Source organism: Chlamydotis macqueenii, chromosome 11, assembly GCF_036417535.1.
Source record: "Chlamydotis macqueenii isolate bChlMac1 chromosome 11, bChlMac1.mat, whole genome shotgun sequence".
NCBI lineage: Eukaryota > Metazoa > Chordata > Aves > Otidiformes > Otididae > Chlamydotis > Chlamydotis macqueenii.
In genome coordinates, this window is record NC_141566.1 from 15181042 (window position 1) to 15193881 (window position 12840).

Consider the following 12840-nt stretch of genomic DNA (forward strand, 5'->3'; position numbering starts at 1 on the left):
GTCTTCTATGTCTGTGGTGTCCTACAGAGGACAGGTGAGTGGGGTAGCCCTGTCCCCTCACTTGGGGTAGTTGTCACCACTGTTGGCCCTGGCCTGGGGATACCATGGACACCATTTTGCATGGATTCATCCCAAAATGCACCTGGCTTCCTTCCACAGAGCATCAACTTGCAAAAACAGACCCTGTTGTGTGGAAGACTTTCCTCCCCTCTCTGGCTGCAGAGTGATTTAATGAAAACAGCACGGAGACCCAAAAGATGATGCAAAACCCATCTCTTTTCACCAGTGTGGACAAGCCCGTGCTCTGAGGTAAGCTCTTTGCTTTGGGGTAGTGTTGTGCTCCATGGGGTTTCTTGCAGAGCGCTTGGCTGTAGAACAGCCGCCCTGCACGGTTCTACAAGCTCCACCATTTCCAAATAAAGTTTCCTAGCAGTTAGATTTGGGTGAGTAATTCATCTGACTCTGTTTTAAGTGCTTCTGCTCATAGTTCATTTTGTTTGGATAACTAGTCAAGGATATATTGGAGCATTGGAGTCCTTTTTATTTATTGCGTTTGCCAAAAATCAACGTGCATGGTAACGGATTATCTTGCTTCGCAAGCGATGGTGATAGCATGGGGTTGACTCAGAGTTGTTTCAATCCTTCAAAGCTAGTTGTGTCATTCTTGCAGTTTATTCCTGTTTAATCCAGTGCTTTGGCACAGGTTTTTATAGCGCTATATTGTGTCTGTAATAACGCAGTGCCCGAGTGCCTTTTCCTTGACTCTAGTTGTGTGCTGTCCTTGCACTCTAAATCGTCTTCTGCTCCTTTCCAAACAGAACAAAGCTGCTGTTGTGAGATGTGCGAGGCTAAGAGTGCTTAAATTCCTCTCTGTCAGGTATGCTGGTCATTTTAAGTCTGCAGTTTTAAGGTCAGATCCTGCAAACGCTCACTCGCTGTCAGGAGCAGCAGTATTGAAACTGGAGTGGAGTAGTTGCCACGTGCCTTCCCAGACCTTTATTCTGCTGCTTTTTTTTCTGGATGTGACATTGTGTCCGTGGAGCTGGCTGGGGAAGCCAAACGGGGTCTGGAGGATGCAGCAAGTGTCGGGTCAGGCCTTGAGCTGTAATCCAATGAGAGCAATGAGTTACTCTAGTAGCAACTTGCTCTGCTGTAATCAGTGAGAGGCATGTTAAATAAATCAATTTATTATTTAGCTGCTACTCTGTTAGGCTGATGGACATACTGCCTTAGGGTTGTTTTTGATGGTAGCTGGTGTTTGGGATTTGGCAGTGAAATCTCTAGTTTGTGCTGTGTGTGGAAGGCATCTGATATTTTAAGCAAGAGGCAGAGGATCCCAATAGCAGCCTGATGATGTTCCTTGCAGATATGGGCTGCTTGTTATGCTGCTGGTGGGCTGCAGGTATCTGTTGTCAGGCTTGTTTGCTTACTAAGTGTGCTTGTGCTTCTCCAGAGTGCGTAAAGTGGTTGTGATCTTCCAAAATGCATCTGCAAAGGTGGAGGGTTGGTCCCCAAATACTCCTGTGATGGCAGGAGCGCTAATGGGACTCTGTTGAAGGAACATTAACTAAGCTCCACTGGTACAGGTGCTCCTGGAGCAGGGCTTTTGCTGCTCTTGCGTCCTCCTACTTCTGCTTACGGCCAGAAGGCTCCTTCTTTTGAAGGAAGAAACCTTCAGAATGTGGCTGCTGAGTAACTTGCCCCGGTGACACCTTCCTACAGCTGTGCAACACCTAGTTTGTCTTTATATCCCCACATGCTGCAACTCTGGCTTCTCCTGGAGCTCTTTTCTTGATTTATCTAATTGGGAATGGTCTGTCTGAATGTCCCATCCTCGAGGGGTCTTAGTCTCTGCAATTTCTTACGAGTTCCAGAGCTCTGCAGCTGCAGTCATGTAAGCAACATCATACACTGGGGGCAGGGGGCTTTTGCTAATGTTCTCGTTGGTCTGATGGTTGGTTACAGACAGCTGCTAGAGAAAAGCTCTTGCTGATGGTAAATAAGTTTTATGCTTGTCGGGACAGTTGTTGAAAAAGTAAGCTAGAAATGGGTATTTGGATTCCTTCAAAAATCGAATGTAAACTTCAGTCCATAACGATAAATAATGCTGGTGTTTCACATCGGTGTTTGGTGCATGCCTGACGGTGCTCTTGCCAAGAGGTGACAGTCTGAGCCTTGGACCTCAGGGCAACCCACTGGTCTCATCTGTGCTAGGAACGTTGTCAATATGGGTGATGCAGTGTCGGAAGAATCTGTGGTATTTACCTGTTGAAAGAAGAGAGAGACACAGAAATACAAATGCTTTTTTGAAGAGACTGTGTTTGCTCTTATGCGATGTTTGTTTCATTTTACTAAACAAACACATTCCTTGGCCCAAGTAGGATGATCTGCTTTCCAGGGATACTAGTGGCATATCCAGCACACCCACCAGGATGCCCAGCCTCTCTTGCTGTTACTCAGAAGCTCTGTGGCTCTCCAAGGCACCACAAAAGCCTGTTTGTAGTGCAAGGGCTCCAACCCAAGCACCTCCTGTTAAAAAACCAACTAAATTACTTGCTGGACCGCATATCCAATAGCAGAAGCACAGAAGAAAGTGGGACAAACTTGCAAAAAAAAAAAAAAGATAAGGGAGGGAGAAAGGAGTGGGAAAAGGAAACAGACGTAAATGTCAGTTCTGTCTGGTGTGTTGCAGCACAAACAGGCAGATTTGTTTAAAAATAGGAATGACTTGGTTGCTGATATACTTTTTTCTCATGTCTGCTTCGAGGAAAGTACTCCACTTTTGGCATCATTTTTGCTGTGCTCTCTTCAGGTGGGTTCCTTCCCTCTCTGCAGGCTGCTGACTTGAAATGCATCCCTGAAGGTGACACGCGTTGTAACAGAGCTGCCAGGAAAAGCTTTGGTTTTGCGAGAGGGTAGCTTGGACAGGATGGGAGGATGCTGATAAATCCCCCCACAAATAAAGTCTGTGCTGTGCTTGCCTTTGGTGAAACAGCTTGGGAGCACAACTCCAGCACACTGGAGGTGGCAGGGCTTTGCTCAGCCTGGTGAGTCCCACTCGTCCCAGTAACAGTGCTTTGCCGTTGTGGGGAAGCAGGGGAAGGGCTATGGTGGCAGAGTGCCATGGCTGTTGGGGTTTTCCCCCATGGACAGTGCAGAGGTCCTGGGAGGAGCGGGCTGTTCCCCCTCTCCAGCTGCTCCCCAGGCAGGAACAGTGCTATTGGCTGGACTAATTTTTTTTTCCTTTTTTTTTTTTTTTTTTTTTTTTTTCAATGCGCCTCCCTGCTATAAGAGGCAAACCAGCCACTGTCCTGCTAGCTGGACACTCCAGCCCAGCTGCCTTGATTCCACAAGGCTGGACCGAAGTGTTCCTACATCCATCCCACTGCCAAGGTACTGTGCAGAGCCACACGAAGAGCTCAGTCCATCCCTTCCCTTCTCCAGGCAGCAGCCGCCTTGCAGCAGCTCCCGGGCTCGCCGGCAGTCAGTAAGCACATGCCTCTGTCTCTCCCTCTCGAGCATCGTCCTGCTCCGAGTAGGGCAGCGAGCATTTTTGGCATCCCATGCTTCGCAGATCTTTGGATTTCAGGGCTCTTGCTGGGTCTTTTCTCTGCCTTGCGATTGCTCTGCTGGGGAAGGGTTTGTGAGAGCAGGGCTGGGGGTAATGGGAAGTCTGTGAGTGTATAATGTGCTTCTAAAAGTTTTTCTAGCAAGCAGTTTCTTCATGGATCACTGAGTTAACCTCAGAAACTACCTCTGTTTTACGGGATGTTTTGGGGGTGGGATTTATCTAAATTCTTGCTTCTGATTTCTTTTGCATCCTCTTTTTCTAATACACGTATTGCCTCCTGGAAGGTGGTGGCTTGGAAAGTAGGAGCAGCTACTGGGGTATAAATACAACTTTTCTCTTTCCTTCCCAGCCGAGTGGATGCTTAGGGAGTGTTTGCAGTAGTAAGAAGCTGTAAGAGCTGTCAGCTGTGTGTTTTCCTGGGTAGGTGATCAGATGTGGCCGTTTGAAGCTTCTAACAGCAGGTGGGGAGGAACTAGCTGAAGCAGTGGATGTTTTGTGATGCTCTCAGGTGATGTGATGCTCTCAGGTGATGTGATGCTCTCGGAAAGTGAGGGCTGAAACTCTGAATCATGGGAGGCAACTGGCAGTAACAGAATTGGGGAATATAGAAATACAAGCTTTTACCTAATAATTATAACATCTTCCTCTTTCTTTCTGTATTATGGTATATCAGGGTGTGCAGAGTTTCTCACAAGCCACGCTTGCAGCTCTCCCCATGTGAATGCAAACACCTTTATCTTTATACAAATACTGCACCCCTGAATCTGTTGCATTTGTGGAGTCACTTCCAGGAGTGAAACTATTCACTCATGGGGTTGCAAGATGGGTGTTTCTGTCATTAATCTTTTCCTTAGCAACTAGGCAAAAGATAAGTAAATGTGCGTGACTCTGGTCCAGTTCGTGTTGTGTAAGCAGGAGCTAGTCTGTGCGTTAGAAATGGATGTGGCTGCTTTTCAAATTGCTGAAATTTAGCACATGAAGGTGGGGCGGAAATTATTAAAATAATCCACCTACCACTTAGTCTTTTACCTTGTTTTGAGAGGAAGAGTGTTTTTTTTAAAAAAACAACAAAAAAACTTGCAAGAGGAAACAGATTAAATTCTTAAGCCATGATGTACAAAGCAAATAACTGATCAAACAACCAAATATGGCTTTAAAATCTAAACTTTATTTTTTAATGATAAAAGCACTTGCATACTTCAGTGACAACAACCTCCCCTTCTCCCCCCGCCGCCCCCCGCTACACCATTCTTGAATGCAAACCAGTTCTTAATGTCTTCTTGAAGAGCTCAGTATATAAAAATCCATTCTTGTTTAATACTTGCTAGAAAAATGTGGGTTAGGTGTTTCAGAGCTAACGCCACAACTACAAAAAAAAAAAAAACCTCCTCAAGGGCTCAGTGCAACAGAAATTTAATTGCTCAGATTTTGGACTGCAGCTCTGAGGAACCAGTTCAGGGCTGGGATTTTACAGCTGGTTTCTGACTTTCACTACTCTAGGGGAATTTTGGCTGGGGGAGGCTTTTAGCATCGGGGTCTTGAAATGTTTCTTAGAGGAGAAGTTATTCCCTGCTGTGAACGATGGCTTGTGTCCACGTATGCTGGTATAATTCTCTGCCTGGATGTAAATAATGGCAGCTGTTCAAAAGGAGGCAACGTTTAGGGTACTCAAACACTTGAAAATAAACATTCTCCAGCCCACCTTGGCTGGCCTTTGTTTCGGAAGCAGCCTTTCCATCGAACTGTACCATGAATGGAAAATCCAGACATATGGTATGAAGCAGCTGGTGGGAGCCCTGTCAGGTCCCTGTTAGCACCCATGAATAGAGGAAGGATGCTGTAGGATGCATTTTATCTCTGATTAAACCAATTTCGTGTCAACTTGGCTTACAGTCCACACCCATTACACTAAGATATACAAAAGCTTTAAGTAACTGCCCTCCTGGCTCCAAAGCAGCAACCTATTTCCTTTTGTTTGATACTTACGTGAAAAGAAGGTTGTTCTGTGTTATAGGATATCCCACAGCCCTTTCCGTGTTGTGTACATGCTGGTGGAAACTTGTGCTCCTTTAGTGTGGTTCTTGGGAACCATGGCTGTGATTATCTTCCCCATTTCCATCCTGGAAGCACATACCCACTGTCAGTACGCACAGGTCCTAGCACTGGCTGGGAGCTGGGATGTGGCTGAAACTTCCAGTGCTTTGGTGGAGACAACTAATGATGTGAGCCAGGAATAGTATTATCCCCTCAGCAGCAGTCTGTGTGAATTATGTCCTTTTAAGTCTACTCCCTGTCCAGCAGATGCACTGGGGGATTTAGGTGTTAGTTCCATAAAAAACCTTGGAAAAATTCTCTGATGAGACAATCCAGTCCAGCCTATGCTTAGTCTTTTATCTTCTTGTGGTGCTGCTTAAACCCGAAGCCTCAGTGGTTTCCAACGTAGCAGGGTAAGCCTCACCACCAGCAATGCGCAAAGTTTGCTCGGGCTTTGGGCACGCTCCTGAACTGGAGAGCAATGGGTAAGTTCTGTCTGGCTGGTGCCAGGCTTCCTCTGGGGTCACACTAAGATGTAGGTGTCACTAGCAGATGTGGGGAGGGTTGAGCCATGCAGCCAGTGCCCTCCTCTTGCCCTCATGGTCCCCAGCCATCGTTACCTTGCTCTCTGCACCTAGGAGGTACCAAAGCTGAGATTTCAGATGTGATTCTGTAACTTTAGCTATGTGGAATCACTTTTGCTTGAAAAGGTAATGGAAATAACGTCTATACAATAAACCTTCTCAGACCTGACCTGTGATTTTTATTATTAAAAATACATTTTAAGTCAAAATGCTTAAGCTTGATTCATTGGGATCTCTTTTTTTTTTTTTTTTTTCATTATTACGGACGATGCAGACAGGGAGAGTAACAAAGCAGAAATGTCTGAGATCTGTCGTTTCATGTCTGATTTTGGCAGAGGGAGTGTGGGAGGAAGAAAGAGACCTCATGTTTCATTTAGATACCCTGATTTGGAGAGGAGTTTTAAGCAGACTGCTCTGGAGACACTAGGACTTTAAAGGACTAAATGCTATTTAAATAAATGCATGCTTCCACTTCTGCAGCGTGGTTTTAGAAGGACTGTGCCGTGTGTTCTGGCTTCAGTTCTCTTATCCCTGGGTCCAGGCAAAACCCTGTCTGCAGCCACTTGGGCAGGTGTAGGAGCAAAGGCACTGGGGCTTCCCTGGGCTTCAGAGACACGATACAGCCCAGCGTGTTTCGACTCCCTGATGTACTTTGACTGGGGCTGGTCTGTGATGAGCGTTTCTCCCTGCTAACCCTCTGCCTGTGTCCAAAGGGAGCCTGCAGGGGAGCAAAAATACTGTGGAAAACTGGGCTCTGAAGCGATGTGTAAATTGGTGGAATAAAGTCCCTTAAAGTAGGATTATGAGTTGCTCAGTGCAGGGAAGTAGTCCTGTGGTGTCTGGACACAGTCACAAAGTTGGGATAAAATGAGGTCTAGGTGCCTGCGGTGGGTGCTGCTGAGCCCCGCGAAACAGGCAGGGTGCAAAGAGGGGAAGGGTGGTAGGAAAACAGAGCCTTGTCCCAGCTTCTTACCCTCACTTCCAGGGGATGCAGGTGCTGTTTGTACCACACACTCGCCCTCCCCAGGCCTGTAGCCTCAAATCTCTTCTCCTACCAGAGACTGACTCATTTTGCTGCTCTTAACTATTTCCCACAAAGGCTTTGCTCTGCTCCAAGCTGGTGTGTGGAAAGCTACAAAAAAGCCTTCTCAGCAGGGCAGCATTCACCCTCCCTGCACGTCCCTGTGAGGCATACCGGAGCAGGATGTGACCCTCCATGCTTTCAGAGCCATTCAGGTGTGTGTGGTGTCAAGAATGCTGCCAGAGCAAATTCCCACTGTCGGAGCAAGAGAGCGCGGTGTCATCTGGGAGACCGATGGATGGATGCTCTTGTGCGTCTCCAGCTCCTTCATTTCCCTCTGAGGAAACTGCTCTTTTCACTCCTCGCAAACAGGGTTCATGGCCTATGGGAGGACAGGGCTAAAATGACATTTAGGGCTCTGGAACTATTCAAAAGCAGGGTAAGGATTGCATTACAGCCATGCTGGAATAGGATAGACAGGGTCCTGAGGAAATGCTCTTTCAAATAAAGACCAAGTGCCCTGGACAAGGCTGGAGAGCCAGGACAGGGTTCCCGACAGTGAGGGAACTGCAGCCCAGGGTGGAAGGGGTGGTGTTTTGCTGTGCGCCTGACTGGAAACTTTAAGGCAGAGTTACAATTTGGGTTTGGATGGTGTTACAGAATTGCATTATTTTTATAAATAAGGAATTCAAAACCTCTTGACTTCAGATTGGTGTTTTCAGAAGACCTGCTCATTCCACAGATGTGCCTGATCTTTTAGGTTCTTGAGGTGACTGGTGACTGATAAAACTTGGGATACATCTCTATCATCCTCCTGCTTGGCAGAGCTGGCTCTTTGGCATGTGAGTAGGCAGTCAACAGCCGCTAACTGTGAGGGATTAAAAGTGCTTGGGTATGGCTGCCTTTGTGACCTGTTTGGATCATATGCAGAATACCAGTTGTCACCCAGACCTCTAATGAAGAACAGGAAAAAACTTCCTGAGGGAACTGGCTCCCTGCTGGGAACGAGCACTGCAGGGTGGCTTTTCAGCTTCCTTGTTTCTAGTATCTTTTCACACCTGGAATGGGGAAACCACACCAGAGTAAAAGCTTTCCCTCATGGAAAATCCTCGCTCTCATATTTAAGACATCAGAGGCTTTCATGCTTTATGATGCTTTGAGATAGGGGGAGCTTTAAAATCAATTGATGGCTGGCTCCAGTGGTGTCTATCTACTGAAATGGTGGCTTTCAGAGACCACTGTTAACAAGCAATCGCATGCGCTAGATATGTCGAGGGACTCCTGTTGGGATGCGTGGTTGGTACAGAGACCTATAATCCACCTATTTTTCTTAAAGCTAGCTTTAATGCTGAGGCAGCTGCCCCAGTACGTGAGGGTTCTTGTGTTACACCAGTATCTAAGTGGCAGAGGACTTAGAGCTTCTGGCCAAGCAAGAATTGCTCTCCACTGCTTTGTTTGGCCAGAGACAGCAAAAAATCCACTCTGTCCTCCAAAACTGTCTTATGAACCAGCATGCTGGATGTGCCTTTTTCTTTGCTAAGAAAAATGGAAGTGGTTCATCACACTAAAGCCATGGCTCGTCCAGCCCACTGTGGTTGCTAGTTGGCTTTCCTACAGGGAATGGGCTCCTAGCTCTTCTCCAATGCCTTCATTTGGGAATATTCAGTTTTCATATGCTTCCAGTGGTCTCTGACCAAAGATCCCCTTAAGAACAACTATGAAACCACCCTAAATATAGCTCCCCCATTGCTGATAGGATGCTGGGGTGGGAGAAAACAATGTACTTTCTTTCAAGAGAGAAATGCCCCAAGTTGTGGGAACCATTCTGACTTGGCGGACTACTTGCAAGGCATTTGCTATTTGTTTAACTTGGGACTGGCTGGCCCTGGCAGTTGTTACCGTCAGCCGCCTGTCTTATCTGCCCTTTTCTATAATAAACATTGGAGCAAACGTTTGGAATTAGTCACTTCTGAGGCACTGCCTGCCTGCCTTCCCAGCTTCTGTCTTATCATCTCATTTTTGGACTCTGGAGCCTTTTCTACTTTGTTCTGAGCCTCTTGGTTTGCCCCTCTTCTCACTGCACTGGCATAGCAAGGAGCTCTTTAAAATACCCCGTAGGTCTGTCATCTCCATGACTGCCTGCATCCCAGAAGACACGCTGCCCTGGGACAGCTGTGTGCGCTCAGGCTGCTGCTGGGTATTACAGGGATTTTTCTAGCGTGACTTACCTAATCTAGTGGATGGGCTGGATGAGTTGTTCTGGCTGGCATCTGTTCAGAGGAACGACCCGCCGAGGCAGGGTTAGGATCCTGAAAGCATCCTGGGGGCCTGGCACCACATACTGCTCCTCGGTACAGCATCAACCGCAGGGCAGTTAGCGGTTTGAGGGAATGCAAACGCAGACAGCACGTCCAGAAGCACAGGGCTGTGTGGTCCTTATTCAGAAATCTGAATAATTCCTACTGATTTGCTTCCACTTTAAAATTCCCCGATGATCGCTAAGCATTGTCTTGACCTGATCTTGCTTCTGATAGTACCGTAGCAGAGGCAGTAATGAGCAGTCCAGGGTGCAAGAATCTCTCTCTCTCTCTGGTCTCATCTCACTTTAAAAATACACAGAGCTATATATTTCACTCAACACATGCAAATACTCTTTCATATCTACCCTTGCTCTGCTGACTGAAAGCCAGTCACACTTCGCCTCTGGGACAGCCTGCTAGGTAAATGCCACTTGGTGTGTAACGTATTTCAGTGGTGCCTCTGGAAATGGCCCGAGAGGCAGCGTGGGAGCACGACAGGAGAGCAGCCCACGTTCACCCCACAGCAGCACAAAGGCACCCAGTGGGGGTGCCAGTCTGTTTAGTTCCGTCCGGATTTGCTTTGTCAGATGCATACGCATGTCATCCACCTCTCACCGTCATCTTCCTTTCTCTCTTATACCATTATCACCATAATGACTTTTAGCTGAAGGTGCCTCTGGATCTGTGTCTGTAGTGGGATGTTTTTTGTTGTTTTTTTCTTCCAGTGGGTAGGGGACACAATGTGCCCATTTTCATTTCAGAAGGCTGGACTGGGTGTTTAGCAATGTATTACATGTCTTGACTAACATTTCAGCTTGCTGAATTAAGCTGGTCAGGGGAGAGTTTCTCTTTCCCGCAAAAACACATTCAGGAAAAAAACCCCCAAACGCTCTGTTAAACATAAGAGATGATTTGGGCAGCTTCTGAGCTGTATCTTGGTTCAGGCCTGGGTGTGATAGAAAACCAGACACTGCTGATTTCTTTCAAGCACTCTACGTTGCAGATCAGATCAAGCAAATATCATAGAATCATAGAATCACATGGTTGGATGGGACCTATAAGATCAAAATCATATCCTGGGGTTAGTCCTGCTTCTCGGTGCCCTTTGTGCTGATGCCTGTGATGATGGGGAGGAAATTCCTGCCCAAGAGCGTAAACAAGCAGGAAGACCTATAAGTGTAGCCATGTCCTCATAGTCCTGACATGTGAAACGAAGATGATGATGGCTGGTGTTAGTGGATATGCTAGAGCCAGACCATCCCAATACCTGTTTCAGGGAAACATTGTTTGATTTCTGGCTGGAGAATATTGCAAACAGCATTTCCCTGGTTACTCCGATGTGCTGGAGTGGGCTAATACCCATCTGGTGTCTGGGATGGCAGGAGGCTGCCGTACAGGGGCACCCATGGTGTGTGTAAGCAAAGGCCATGCCTCACACTTCCTTTTTGCAGTTTCATGTTGTTGGGGTCAGGCCCAAAGTCAGCTTTCCCTCTGACCTCCAGTGCTAAGGCAGCCATCTCCATAGCAATGGCTGTAAATCCGTCCTCTGCGTGCTCCTACCCCAGGCTGCGCTGGTGCTGTAATGTGGTGAAGCTCTCTGTGTACTTCACTAGACCCTGAAACAAACAACCAATAAATCTGTTATAAACCAATGAGTAATTTGTTTTGGTTACCAGGGAGATTGTCGAGTGCAAATTCAACCTGAAATAGCGATGAGCTCATCCTCTGAGCAATGTCGGTGCCTGAGCCAGAGCAGCCGGATGGAAAGGGAGCTAGTGCCAGAAATGCTGTCTGCTCCACCGGCATTTGGACGTTGTGCGAGTTGTTTTGCCAGAGAGCTTTTGCCTTGCAAACGAGATTGAGCAGGGGATGGTGTGTGAGGTCTGCTGCTGAGCCCAGGCTTTTACAATTCCTGGAAGCATGGATGCTCTGGGTGGGCTGGAGAGCCCCAGGGGTGGGGTAAGGTGCTGCAGAGGTGGTCTCCTCTGCTGTCTCCCCTATCTTGGAAACCCCTCCCTGTGCAAGGATTCTGAGGGAAAACTTGTAGATAAGGGCTGGTTTTAAACAGCTAGTTAATAGGTGTATCTGATGGGCAGAGCCTCTCCCTTGCTGCTGCTCCAGGGGCTGGAGCAAGCACTTGGAAAAACCTCGCCCTCTTCTGCAACATACATGGGGCAGGAGCTCGAAAATTTAGGCTCTGCCATTACTTCATCCTGAAGCATTCCCAGTTCAAGTAGACCTGGACTTGACTTTGAAGGGCTGGTGCTAGTGGTGGGGTTTGGCAGCTTTCTGTGTCTGTCCATGCAGTTGCTCCCAGGAATAAGCCGCAGAGGACACTAGGTGTCAGGAGGACCTGTGCTCGGACAGGTGCTGGGGTCACCTTCTGCCAGGGCACAGCCGGCAGTTTGGCAGCAGCCGCTGCACGCAGAGAGGTGGCTTTCTTGCTGTCTGCTGCAGAGCCGAGACCCGGATGATGGAGGTTGGGGTTGGAGGGGGCTCTTGTGGAGCTGCTGGTCATGCCAGTCGGAAAGGCAGGACACGGAGGCTTTGTCTGGCAGCACGGCCAGAAGGGATCCAGGCAAGGCATAGCATCCTGCATGTTTCTCTGCTAAGGTGGAGATGTTTCCAGATGTACTGCCGTTCAATGAATTCATATTTTCAGAAGAAATAGAATTTTTACCTACAAAAGTCTGTCTGTAGAAGGAAGTGCTGCCTGTCCCTCCGCACTAGGATGCTGCAAGGGAGAGGCTGACAAAGGTGTGGCAGTGGTCTCTGCTGCTTCATTTTCTGGGTGTTTTCTCCCCATTGCTGGGTTATCAAATATGTTAAATAATGTAGAAATACACCACCATATTGCCTGGAAACTGCATTATTGAAGCAATGCATAAGCCACTTACCAGAGGCTCACTGATAGATTTCACCAAATCTCTTAAGACAACGTTACCAGTGACTGAAAACAGAGAACAGTTATCAACAGCACAGATGCAGACAAAAGCTGAGTCCCTGAAATGTAATCCATGAATCCACTCACATGATGCAAAAATACCATCTTTTTTTTTTTTTTTTTTCTTATGAACTGTGTGAAGGCTGCATCTGTAGAAAGGGCATGGGCTCCAGCAGGGGTATTTTTGTATTTTGCAAGTGTTTTATTATATTTTTACAAGCATGGAGTGATGTCTCTGTTCTTGCAAGTCCCTTCCAGGCCTCTGGGTGGACTTCTTCCAGCTCCTCTCTGGAGCCGTGTGGGAAATGCTTTGGTGACATGACCGAGTCCCTCAGCAGCACAGGCAGCTCTGTCGCAGCCACCGCTGCGTTCAGCCATCAGCTCTA

The 12840-nt window shown here is 47.4% G+C and overlaps 1 protein-coding gene across 3 annotated transcripts in view; it reads left to right on the top strand.

Moving 5' to 3' along the window:
- The first annotated feature begins 3292 nt into the window (after positions 1–3292).
- The window catches only part of FHL1 (four and a half LIM domains 1), a 32161-nt gene continuing 22613 nt past the window's right edge, over positions 3293–12840 (top strand). For 2 of the 3 annotated variants that reach the window (XM_086756091.1, XM_086756092.1), the window contains exon 1: positions 3293–3393. The gene's annotated coding sequence lies outside the window, so the exon portion shown is untranslated. Of the gene's footprint in view, positions 3488–12840 lie in introns of all 3 variants that reach the window. The other variant, XM_086756094.1, reaches the window with a different exon arrangement.